The following is a 13,943-nucleotide window of genomic DNA, read 5'->3' on the forward strand; positions in this document are numbered from 1 at the left end:
AGCAATACAGGCCAGCGTTTGATTGTTCAGAATATAACCGTTTCAAACACGTTCAAGTTTTTCAACTGATCTATAAAACTACTGACTCCCCATTAGACACGCTGCAACAAAAGTAGTATTTCTATGTTAGAACTGTTCCAGTGAGCGAGTATTTGTGACCGAAATTGATCTAGAATAGAATACTTTGGTTGATGTCACCTAGCTGATGTACCATTTAATATAAAAATTCTATAAAACATATTACATTTGGTTTCTCTTGTTCTTAACGACCATTTTATTCAAAATAAATGACTAGAGGCTGAACTGAATGAATTAGTAATGTTTTATTTAAAGCAATAATGTGTTTTACACCAAAAATAAAAACAAATGTTAGAAAGATCAGAACAGTCAACCAATAGACTTAGATCAGTTAAATCACCACCTTAACTACCATCACACAAATAAAGAACATACGGAATAAATTAGTAACTTTGGTTTTACTGTTGCAGAAGAAAAACAAAAAAACAAACTTATTTGTAAGAGACAGTTTTAGCGCCATCTATCACCAGGGTTTCTCCGGTTATAAACGTAGCTTCGTCAGAAGCGATAAAAGCGATTGCATTGGCGACCTCTTGCGGTTGTGTTGTGCAACCGAGCGGATATAGCTTGGCTGCTTCTTTCATAACCTGTAACATACAGATTTAAAGATATTTAGTTGCATCTAAAGTTAAATTTCAGTTAAAAATTGAAAGTTAAGTGTATATATAAATTGTACTTACATATATATTTATAACTTATTCAACTAACTCGAACAGATCAGAGAAACTTCTGTAATGCAGTTGAAAATTATGGTAAGTGTGTATCTGGTGTAAGGTTTAAAATAAATATCCCCGGTTAGTTTTTATTCTGGTTTGATTTTCGAAACTTCAATGACTGTTGTAGGTTTTACGAATTCATTAAAATTTATTACTCAAACAAATGTATTTATGCCATGTTATATTCAGTATTAAAATTTCAAATGAATTATAAACCAGTATGATTGTTATCAGTAGGGTACAAACACACACACTATCTAACAGAACCTTGAGATTAGATAAACAAACAAATTTGTAACTGAACAATTAATTCCTGTAAATAACTAAAAACAACATTTCCAACACCTTTTGATGATCATGGAGAAATATTTTAGTTTTATAAAATGTATTGTGTTTATCATAACACCACATATACCGACATGATCAACATTAAAAGCACATTCTTCTAAACTGTTCATATAAAAAACTGTCCCATGGTAAGGCAATGGTAAGACTTCGCATTCAAAACCCAATAACCATCAGTTCGATTCCTCTTCACGAAGACTGAAGATAGTCAGATGTAACACAGTTGGAGGGTATCTAAACCTGTAATATAGAGGGTAAGGGTCACGATTAGGATTACGTAACATATAATACAACAAAATTATCAGAAGTCCACAGAAAATGAGGAATTAAAATTTAACATACTAAGATTGAATCAAAATGATTTTAATAACAAGAACATTTAGAAACATAATATACATGCATTAAGCTTGCAAAATAACTTGTTAGTCAGATATTGCAAATATATATTAATAGACCAATAAAAATAAATAATACTATTGTCTATCAGATGTACTTTACTTCCCAGAAATTTAAGGCCTTTGAGTTTCGTATGAACGTATCTTAATAATATGTACATGTATTGATTTACATTTTTACTCAGTATCTATAGTGTTGGCATTAGATAATATTTGTTTTTCAAGTGGAAATACACTTTGACACCATAGATATGATAATAAATATAATTACGACCAAATAAACCAATAGTGGTAGGTCATATGGTTAATTAATAATTTAAATCTTTATTTAGACTTTAAACATTAATTGGAAGTGTTAGTTATGTCTTGTGTTTATTAAAGATCACTGTATGATTTACCTGATTTATTAAAGAATCTATATAATGTTTATTGAAGCATTTTGCGACAATTCAAATGTATCAAGTATTGCTCAATTATTAGTATTAAGGAGAAATGTGACTTACATTCACAAAAAATATTAAAAAATGATAATATAACGACGATTCTCTGAGAAGAGAGAGATGTTGAGAAACGTTCCTGTTTATACTAACCACAAGTAACACTCTCAAGGTGTTAACAAGAGAGTTACGAAAGCTTTGTTAGAGAGACCGATCGTTTGTTTCTTTTGGGATTTCGCGCAAAGCTATACGAAGGCTATCGGCGCTAGCCCTCCATAATTTAGCAGTATAAGACTTGAGAGAAGGCAGCTAGTCATCACCACCTTCCGTTAACTCTTAAGCTACTCTTTAACCAACGAATAGTGAGATTGATGGTCACATTATAACGCCCCCACGGCTGAAAGGATGAGTATGTTTGGTGTGACAGAGATTCGAACACACGACCCTTAACCACCAGGCCATGCCACGCCTTCTACAGTTTAAGTAAGTTTGAATAACTTTAAATTGAAATTCCTGCAAATGTAAAAGATTATAATTCAAAGACAGGATCTCCGTCTTTCATCCTGTTTCCATATTTCCACAATCACAAAATGTCCGAATATCAGAAGTAATTTCAATATTTAAACCATAATTTATAATTAAAAACTACCTGTTAATCCAGATTCTTTATAATAAAATCCAAGTTGTAAACGTCCACCGCCAGTACAGCGATAAGTCAACGAGTTTACAACCCTAAAATCATGAGTTCGATTCTCGTCGCTGGACTCCGCAGATAACTCAATGTGACTTTATTATAAATAAAACTCATACACCATAGTCGACAAAACACTGTGTTACTTCAGATCCTTTATAATCAATTCCTAATTAAAAACTTCTTGCCCATTAAAATGTTGAAGTTAAAAACCCACCTTATACACTGAAAAATTAAATCTAAAAAACACAACCTTGTCACTAAAATGTTAAACCTAAATTTGACAAGCAGGAACAATAGAATTGATAGTTCCTGGTTACGCCGAAAGACCGTTTAAATTTAAAAACCTAATGATCTGCCAAGTTATTTTTGTTAGTCGAGTCGGTTATATTCAAATAGCTGTGACCCAAAACTTCTTTTAAACCTAGAATAAAGGCATTGTGTCACTTACTGGTTGTCTAACAATTTCAAAACGTTGTATTGTTAAGATATGGAGTAAAATTGTTAAATAATTATTAAATTGTCATATGTTTGGAAAAGTATCATTATTGGTTCAGAGTATTTTGTAGTTACAGATTAGTGTTTAATAAAATATAAAAATAAAGTGTTGATAAAGTTTGTATTACGCGTTTATCGAAATGCACAATCTTCGATATTCGTCTGGTTAGAACTATTTTTACAGTTGTAAATCAAGATAAAACAACATTCTTAATATTCAGTGTAAAGAGTAGAATACTATCTTTCATCTACATCATCTTATTAAAAATATATTTCTATCTTGTGATTAGTCCCCCGCTGGCACAGCGTTAAGTTTAAAGATTTATAACGCTAAAATTACAGGTTCGATTCCCCTCGGTACACTCAGCAGACAGCCCGATGTGGCTTTGCTATAAGAAAACACACAAATACCTTCTCTTTACTAACGTAACGCATTACTGTTTCCGCTGATAATAAATAAGTCATAGTTTTGTAGAAATTAGCAAGAATCTTTCTTGTAGTAATGAACGCTGAAGTGACTTTCACATTTTGTGTTCGAAGCACAAATAGTTTAATAGTATAACTTGACTATAATTACATCTCTGTTTGGAAAGGTCGTGTTTCTGTCCTCGTTAAAAAACACCCCATTTATACAAATACAACCCACATTGTGTTGCTACAGTTAAATGAAATACACAGGTGTATTTTGTTCAAGAAAAAAGTTAATAAAAAGAAATGTAAAATAAAGATCTATAAAAGTTTAACCTTTGCATACAACAGACACCTGCAAGTGAACCAAGATATTTATACAACATGAACAGTATACTAAAAATATTTCATATATATATAAGGCATCAGGGCTAATTACGTTAAGACAGAAAATTGTGAAAAACACATACTGTAACATGTAACCTTCTCACCTTGAACTAGATTTCCTAAACAAACATAATATCAGTATGATCTCCATTATATGAATTCACACACAAAGAGGACACATATTTACTTTTAATCTGTTAAAATACTTCAACTAAAATGTATAAAGGACTGTTGTCTGCATGGCAGTCAATCAGTATAACACCAAGGAGAAGATACTAAATGGTGGTGATAACACAAAGAGCCAGGGGTAAACAGAAGACAATTTATCTTTAACCTGCTCTAAAAGAAAAACGTAAAAGAGTTGAAGTAAAAAAGTAAACAAAGATTACTTAACTATAAAGTGGACAGGGATATAGAATGTTTGGATAACTAATGACATTAAGGGTAAATTAATAAGAATTTCTAACAACAAAAGGTGTTAGGCCTATCTTCAAAAGTATAAAGATGAAAGACCAGAAGAAATATCTTTTGTGGCTGGTACAAAGGATAGTGATAAAAAATTGTTTAATTAACATAAATACTTTCCAAATACAAAGAAAAAGAGTCGAACAGTAGCAAAATATTGGTGTTCAAAGTTTTACAATCACAGTGGAGAACATCTTTAAAGTAGAATGACGCTTGAAACTCAGGATACATTTGTCTTTCTAAAGCCAAAACCCGCAAAACTTTCAGTATTTACGTATAATAATGACTTATTATCAATCAATAATCCAGGCGTTGGTTCAACTTGTTATATATACCATATCTGACATTGGTTCAACATAATATACAAACCACATGAGGTATTGGTTCAACCTATTATACAACCGATATAAGACACTGGTTCAATCTATTATTGAAAAACACTTCAACGTCTAAGCTTGTGATCTAGTACAAAAACCAAAACAAATTAAATTATTTAACTGTAACCGTCACACTTTTAGTATGTTATACTTTAAATTAATAATTATAAACAAACAAACATTATTTTCTCGGTATCAGTGAAATTACTTGAATGTGATCAACTATGAAATTATGTTTTCACTTAATAACTTATAAAATTGTAAATATTCATCCAACAACAAGAACGAAGTAGTTGCGAGTTGTATCCAGAATGTTAGGTGTGCTGGTACGTGTAACAACGTGAAGATGACCTACGAATGTCAAAACGTTGTTCTCCGATTTATTTGTAAGTTTTAAGAGACATACCAGCCGTCCTAAGATAATTTTTCACTTCAAGTGGATTTCTCGTCATTCCGAATTGTAACCAGTGTTTAAAGAAAACTCATTTTAAGTCCTTAGCCTAAATCCCTTGTGTTTTTTTGTGTACATTTAATTTTAATTAACTTCTCTTGTAGGAAACAAAAATGTTTAATATTCAGCTTCACTGATTACTATTTAATTAGGATATATCCGTGTGTTATCGTATTATTCATGACATAACAGCCTACTAATGTGAAAAAGCTCAGATGTTAATGTCTCGCATCGTGAACGACGCATGACCAACTAGTGATAAACTTTTAATTTTCCGTTTCATAAAAAGAATGCGCAAAATCACACTTTTAAAAAGCCAAATAAGTCAACTTTTTAACTCTAAGAACTACGGTTAGCCAATACAGACTCTAAGTATTTAATTTTAATGAATCAAAGTATTTATTGCTCAAGAAAAACTATTATTCTATTCAAACAATACTTTTACCGTATAGTAATACAAATAAATATAAATACCATAAACATACTTTAACTAATCGGATTTTTTAAGAAAATTAAATCTTTCCTGAGTCATCCTGTTGGTCAGTTTGTGTTTTAATGCACAATGAGACGATTTCATATTATCTGTAACTGACGAACTGAAAAGTGTAACGTCCGAAACAATTGTGTAAATTTTCTAACCTTAACCATCTGGTTGTTTTATCGCGTGTAACAAGAAATACAAGTTGAACAGGATTGTATCAAACTCTTGTGACTTAAGTTATTATGTGACCTGTCGTAATAACCTTTTGCTGCAACTGGTGTGTTGTATTTCAGAAATAGTTATTAATAGTTTTTCTTCTATTTTCACGGTGAATAAATACACCAAAGAAAACAATGCTGATTCATCATTCTTGTGTTTTTCCTTACCTCGTTTTTCTCGTCTTATACTGTGGTTGTTATGACACGTATTTATGACTTATTTACCAACTCTCTCAAAACCACCGCCTGCCTTTGTGGGGTTTACAGGAAACGATAAAACTACACATTTTTAACATTGTTGTGTAAAACGAAACCTTAACCATGGTCAGTTACAACAAGAGGGAGAGTAAAACAGGTTACTATACTATTAATCTCCAACTTTGGTAAAGTTAGGGGTTTTGTGATATTAAAAGTATTTTCCCCAGAAACCACCGGGTTCGCCCTTACTTCTTATATCCTCTCTTTGTGTTAGGTATTATATTTAAAACGTTTTCTCAAAATGGCACCTCAACATTTTCGAGACGTAAAAACAGAATCACACCGCGTGTTCCAAGTCGAAAGTGAGATCGTATTAAATTATGATAAATTATGTTTAATTAATACAGTGTTTCAGTAATGACTATTAAACAAATCTGTAAAACATTAAAAATTGTTCCTTACAATTTGCTGTTTTAATTTTTTTTAACTAACCAAATAAAGGTAATTACAAAAAAAATATATCAGTCTTTTAGACAACCCTACATCCTACATTTTCAAATATATTCCTCTGCCTCAACAACATGTATTAAGTCATGGAAGCAAGAAGAGATGAGAGACAATGGTAACTAACGAGATACTGTTGTTAGTTTGAAGTGTACTACACGAAACAGTGCTAATAGTTCAACCCTGTATCTCAGACAGTGGACTACTCGCCTAACGACAGCGAATCCGAGCTGAAGAAATAATAATAACAAAAAAATGAAATTACCAAAAGAGAAACTGGAATCAAACTGATATTCATTCTCAACTCTTAAGATAACGCATGAGGGTCGCCCTCGTGTCTAAAAAGAGGAATTATATGGTACTTTGGGTTATCACAAAGGATCTTACTAGCAGATCTTAACTAACTGTAAACTGAGCGAAACTAAATAAACAACATGCACTCTGCTAACTCTCATGTTTTGAAAACCCGGCAATGCCAGGTGGTTTATGTACTTGACTCACAATCGGAGTGTTGCGGGTTCGAATCCCCGCAGCTCACTAAATCTGTTCGCCCTTGCAGCCGTGGGAGAATTATTATATGCCAGTCAATACAACTATTTGTTGGGAAAAAGAGCAGCTCAAAAGTTGCCTTCCCTCTAGCCATAGACTGCTACTTTGAGGATGGCTAACGCATGTGTCCGTCGTGTAACTTTGCGCGAAATTCTATCACGTCCACCTATTCACCATTTCTGTTAAATACTGAAACTTTACAGAAGTAACAACCAAATCACATTGTTTATAGCAAGAGAGAGATAAGGTTGGTTTATACATGTCTTATCTAATTACTCTTAATTTTAGTGAAGAATTCATATTATCGTAGCAAAGTGATTTACTAACAAACGTTCGGTTGTAGAAAAGTGCCGGGTTCGAATCCAGGTTAACAAAATAATGTATTTAAAGTTAATACAGCTTAAAAGACAATTTCAGATTATTTGTTTGGTATCAAATGCTTCAATAGTTGCATTGTGAAAATTTAAATAAGTTATTAATTAAATTACATTAATAAAGTGAGAGCTAGTACTCCCCCCATCCACCCAAAAAAGTAGGCTTAAAACTGTTTTCGAGAAGTGGGAACATTTTCACGTGATGAACTGAAGTATTTTTGGAACAGAATTAAGAGACTGTGTTTTCATCCCATCATTTAACAATTGTCAGCATTTCACTCTTGTTATGTATTTAATTAATTGTCCACGTCTGGTAGTGAGATATGATAATACAATTGAGAAAACAATAAGGAAATTAGAAATAATTAAAATGTTCTTAAAAATTATAAAATAAAACGTAAAGCAATAAAGTGTTGTTTATATTGTATATACAAACTTTAACCGATTGTTGCTTTATATGCAGTGGAACATAATGTAATAAATTAGTGGAATAGAATTATAAGATAAGAATACTTAGTTAATACTTACTGTAAGTAACTAATGAAAAACGTCACGGAGTAATTTAACTGTTTCTTAGTACAGACCACAGAGTACAGTAATAACTATGTCTCAAGACTCTCAGTGGAGACGGGTGATAGTGACCCTGCTTTTTGTAAGTGTTCAAGAAATACAGCTGGTGCAAAACAAAAGGGGCGGGGTCATTCCCATCATCCAGGTATGATTAAATTAATACAGTTTATAACTTAGCGCCTTATATCTTCGGTTCCTGGGTCCTCAGAACGGCAAGTATCGTGTTCAGAACAGCTTTACGCAATTAGATCACCACAAAAAACCATTGCACCAAACTTGTAAGGACAAGCTCTCAGAGCGTTAGAGAAATATATTATACTTATCAGGAACTGAAAAATAACGTACGGCTATTTAAATGCTCGACACCATTAGAGTACGTTTACTGGCTGTCACCCAGTCCACCTACATGAAATAGAATATCATATCAGTGAAATTCCTTCTTTTGATATTCACTACAAGTTGTTCTGTTTGTTTCTTTTAACTCAGATCGTTTTTGTACTAATTCTGTAACTTATGTTATTCCATACCATGCGACGTCATGGAAACATATCCCACTTTTTAACTACCTTTATTTAAAAATTATGCAAACGTTCACAATAGTATCTTAATAATTTACTTCATGTTATGTTATAAGAACTTACAAGAGATTTTTTCATTACTATTAGATATATGAGGCTATAAATAATTATGTTACTTATCTGATAGATTTTTTAGGCAGAGTATTTAACTGAATAGATTTCAACTGCCTGTTGTAGATACTTTAGGACGCCTATACATCAAATGTGTTAAGACTAAGCCTAATAATAATATTGTTCATTAAACTAACTATAGATTTGTGTGATAATAGAAATAAGAACTAGTGATATAATAAAGCAAATAACTTAGTTATTTAGTTGATAAGGTTAAAAACGACAACACAATATTAAAATAAAACTGACTGCACAAGTATGTAAATAAGGCCTAAAGCAGGATACAGGAGGTTGAACTGTACAACAATTTAGTAATTTGCCACCATTTTAAAATTAAATCACTAGTTTAGAAATAATTATATTCTGAACGAACCACAAAATGGATGGGATTTTAGTGTCACTTACCAGACAATCAAAGCTTCAATTTCGGCTTTAGCTTCTTGTTATTTTTTCAGTGTAAAACTACACAATGGGCTACCTGAACTTCGTCTACTGACTTCAGGGTTACTTAATTTAGCATTTTTCACAGGTAAAAAAGACGACACTGACACGTTACGACACTTCTCACTAACCCAAAATTAAGATAAATATTATAAACACATAACGAATAAGCCAATAAACATTGATTAATAATAGTTATTAACCAGTATATTACTTAATTTGTATATTGAAATAGAGTTATGTAAACGTTAAACTTTAATAATTATCAATGGACATCGAATTTAATTCAATATTTGTAAAAAGGAATACCTTAATGTTTATTTTGATAATTAAAAACGAATATCTAACGTAATTTCGCTTTTTGTATTTGAGTTATATAAATGCTCATCTAAAGTAATATTTTATTTTTAAGTAGAGTTACATAAATTTTATTAATAGAAAATTGATGAAACGTATCTAATGATTTTTTTTAAATATATTATCGGGTTATTATTTGTTTTCAGTACAAGCTGGGTGAATCAAAACATTTCTTTGTTTACTTTCATAACTTTGGACTTGTGTAACTTTAAAAATGATAAAATATATGTTATCATTTTTCTATTTGAAGCAAAAGCTAAAATCATATTTTAATAGTGCATGAATAATATTTTATTAGCCATTTATTTATTTATTAGTATAAAACATAGAAAAGAAAATGTATTTGTTTCGGAAGTAGAAAAACAAAAACAACAATACTCTACTTTTCTTCATCATGTTGTTACCTGAGTGTTTTAAAACAAACAAATGATACAAAATAATTTTGTTAACAGACAATTTCTTTGAAATTCGCGCAAAAATACACGAGACCTATATGCACTAGCCGTTCCTAATTTAACAGTGTAAGATTAAAGGGAAGGCAACTTGTCATAACCACCCACCGCCAACTTTTGGAATACTATTTTACTGACGAATAATGGGATTGACCACACATTATAACGCCCCCATGTCTGAAAGGGCGAGCATGTTCGGTGCGTTTGGGATTACAACCCGCGAATCTTAGATTACGATTCGAGCACCTTAATCCACCTGGCCATGCCGAGCCTAACAAACAGTAACTATGCCAGTGTTTAATTTTTCGACCTAGAGTCGTGTATTTATTTTTAATGTTGCAGTTAAATAAAAGTCCGGGTAGTAGTAAATGTTAAATTTTTGCTTATTCTACAAAATTGTTTTCTGAGCGGAAAAGCCAAATATATATTAACATGCTAAAAATTAGCCGTTTAATAATACTAATATGAATAATAACATAGCATTTTTATTTTTTAAACAAGTGCCTCAGACAATTGATGGAATTCGCACAGTATTTAATAAATGCAGTTTTCATCTGTGTCTTTTTTTTAGGTCAAGCGATGGGATTACGTAGATGTAATCTCAGGTGGTAGTGGTGGGAAACGTGAAAGTTCGCAAACAGTTTGGGCAAAATGGTAGTGAATGGAAGCACGGGAGGGCAAAATTTTCAAAAATAAGCTTTAAGTGTTCCCACCAGCTTTACATGCCTGGTTACTCATGTAGAAATTTATTGCAAGATAAATCTACAGAAATTATTAATAAAATTGAATATGATGTAAACAATCACAGACTTCGTTATTAAGTAAAAAGTTACACAATGAGCTAACTGTGCTCTGTCCACCAAGGGTATTGAAAACCTAGTTTTAGTGTTATAATCCATCACATTTAAAGCTGAGCCATCGGGAGTGTCAATTATGTAATCCTAATTTTAAACAATAAAAATTCACACAATTTAATTCAAACCGTCAGTAATAATTCGTTCTGTCAATTTCAAACCGTCGATAATTACCGATAGTGTTGAAGCTCTCAACAAACCTTGAACTGTTTCAGAATTTTGATTGTTTTAGGAGTGAATAAATTTTATGTTAAAAATCATTCTATTTGTAACTGAAGTATTTCTGAAAAGCTTCACGAGAGCATTTTACCTGACAAAGTAAAGTTTAAATTTCTAAGCTACGAAGGGTAAGAGAAAGTTTCACGTAAGGATGTCATTAAATTCGCATTACGACTCAAAGCAAACACACCGTTATTATTTGTATCCTTCAATCACTCCTATAGATAACCTCTGAAGAAGTGGTGTTTTTTTTCATAAATAAAAATAATTAGGACACCTAATGAGGTAACGGAGCACGTGCGCCAAATTTAGTACCTCTGGCGTTTGAGTGAGGTACGAAAATGGAGTCCTCGGATTCTCAAGTTAACAAGCAACATTAAACGAGATACCATATTCTAAGTCAATGACCTTTAAAACCTTCTCGTAGACATACATCATGTCTGGTTGACCTTTTAGGATCGTCTTAATGCCCCATGACACTCCTCCGCACATCGCATAGATAAGGACGCCATGTCACAAAATTGTTAGTGCAGGTTCTAGAGCTATTCCCAACACAGTGAAAGGTTCTACTTTCACATCGTAAAAATTAAAGGAATATCGGGGGAAGTTAGACTTAAACTCCTGAAATCTAGTGACAGCGAAATAAAACAGTTTGTAAAATATTTCAACAAAGACATGAAAAGTATGTTATATTGTTAAACTTTCTCACTTTGGTTCTGAATTGCTTTACGTTTCAAGACACTGCTTTATATTTTGTGATCTAGTTTCCCTGCAGGGGTGTTTATTTACAAAGTACGAAAGGAGAAATAAATTAACTGTTCACAGAAAAAAACACATAAAAACACATAACGGGAAAATATTTAAAACAAAGAAGTTACAGACAGAGAGATAAAACTTCGTTTAGTTTATTTTTTTTGCTCTACAACAACAGAATGCTTATTTATTTTCTCGCGGAAATCTGCTGATGTTTCTATCTGCACTTTTAGAATTACGGACAATTCTAGTGTCCGTAATTAAGAACTATAAATACGATTGAAGTGTCTGTAATGTGGAGTTCCAAGTACAACTGTAGTGTCTCTTCTATAGAACTATGAATACGATTGAAATGTCTGTGATACAGAGTTCCAAATATAATTGTAGTGTCTGTAATTTAGAGTTGTAAATACAAGTGTTGTGTTTGTACTATAGATCTATAAATATGATTTAAGACCCTGAATGATTGAATTATGGGTAGTGGCTAATAGATTAATACTAAAGGTTCAATATTGTGATTTCAGCCATCTCTGAAAATAAACATTTGTTTTTCGCCAATGTAAACTGACCGAGTGTCAAGAGTTTGTAAGTTACACCACCAGGATATTATGTATATTTACCTAACGTGAACATGGACTTGATTCTGATCTGGCAGATCGACATCCAAGAATTAACTGAGAAAAGCTCAATACTTTTACACAGTTTGTTGTTACATATGACAGTTTTCTGATCTGTTACATCTACCAGGAAAGTTTGCTTTCACTAATCACGTGGTTTGTTCACAGGTGTATAATAACAATGTTTATGTAGATTCACATATAAAATGAAACAATTTTGATCCCTCTATATATTCAGCAACATATAGCAACTCTCTGATAATGTAGAAGAAATATGTTTGGAATAGGCCTAGTGATAAAAACAAATTACATGTTTAGCGTCTCTGTCTGATTCATATTTTTAAAGGCTTCTCTCCTCACTTTTTTAAGATATTTCCCCTTTTTTGAATTGTCGTTTTTTTAATCTTACAAAGACACACAGAATATAACTGTTTCAAACACGTTCATGTTTCTCCAATAGAAGTCGTGGCAGTTATCACATTGTATTTTATATGGAATGTTGGTGTGGTGTTTTTCAATGGCTAGAACTGGCGATATTTGTTTTAACACAAGTTGAAATACAACTAACACAACATTACATCCACCACTATACAAGTACAGATATGTAGACGAAACGATTGTGGGATTCACATCTACAGAACAGACACTTAATTCTTTCAATCACATTAACTCTATACATCCCAACATTAACTACACATGCAAAGATGAAGAAAGCAATTAAATATCATTTCTTAACCTCAAAATTACAAGAACTGATGCACAATTTAAAATAAATCTACTGAAAAATCTCTCATACTGGACTATACATTCCTTAGGACTCAGCACATGAAACAAAACAAAAACTCAATATACAAAGAAATCAAATAAACACATCCATAAAACTATGCTCACCAGATAAAATTAACGACGATTTACACAAAATAAAACAATACTTCATCAACATCAATAAGTTTCTTCCACAAACCGTAGAAAACACTATACGCACACACCTAGACAAAAGCAACTAACAAAAGGAATTATATCTCAGGAATTAAAAAATCACGAAACCATTTACTGCTGCATATCACATATTCCCGACATAAGCAGACAAATAACCAACATTTGGCAAAAACTGGCAACAAAATATGACATTCCAGTTAATACTAAATTTATTCAAAAACCAGGTACAAAACTAAGGTCTATACTATGTAAAAACTACACTGACAAACACAACACCAACATTATTTCGATGTCAGAAAAAACTGTTTACGTAAGCGAGTATTTGTGACTGAAATTAATCTAGAATAGAATACTTTGGTTGATGTCATCCAACTGATGTACCATTTAATATAAAATTTATGTAAGCAATATTATATTTGGTTTATTTTGTTCTTAATGACCATTTTATTCAAAATTAATAACTAGAGGCTGAACGGAATG

General features: G+C 31.8%; 1 long non-coding RNA gene across 3 annotated transcripts; it reads right to left on the bottom strand.

Annotated features, from left to right (window-relative positions):
* Positions 1–304: 304 nt before the first annotated feature.
* On the bottom strand, positions 305–9,398 carry LOC143258244 (uncharacterized). 3 transcript variants are annotated; one of them, XR_013032222.1, is made up of 4 exons: positions 9,237–9,398; positions 8,101–8,544; positions 1,214–1,379; positions 305–665 (listed from the first exon to the last, which is right to left on the bottom strand). It is a non-coding gene; the product is annotated as an uncharacterized LOC143258244 (long non-coding RNA). The 3 variants fall into 3 exon arrangements; XR_013032223.1 differs by having other exon boundaries at positions 1,210–1,379; XR_013032224.1 differs by lacking the exon at positions 8,101–8,544.
* Positions 9,399–13,943: the final 4,545 nt, after the last annotated feature.

This window comes from Tachypleus tridentatus, chromosome 7, assembly GCF_004210375.1.
Source record: "Tachypleus tridentatus isolate NWPU-2018 chromosome 7, ASM421037v1, whole genome shotgun sequence".
Classification (NCBI taxonomy): domain Eukaryota; kingdom Metazoa; phylum Arthropoda; class Merostomata; order Xiphosura; family Limulidae; genus Tachypleus; species Tachypleus tridentatus.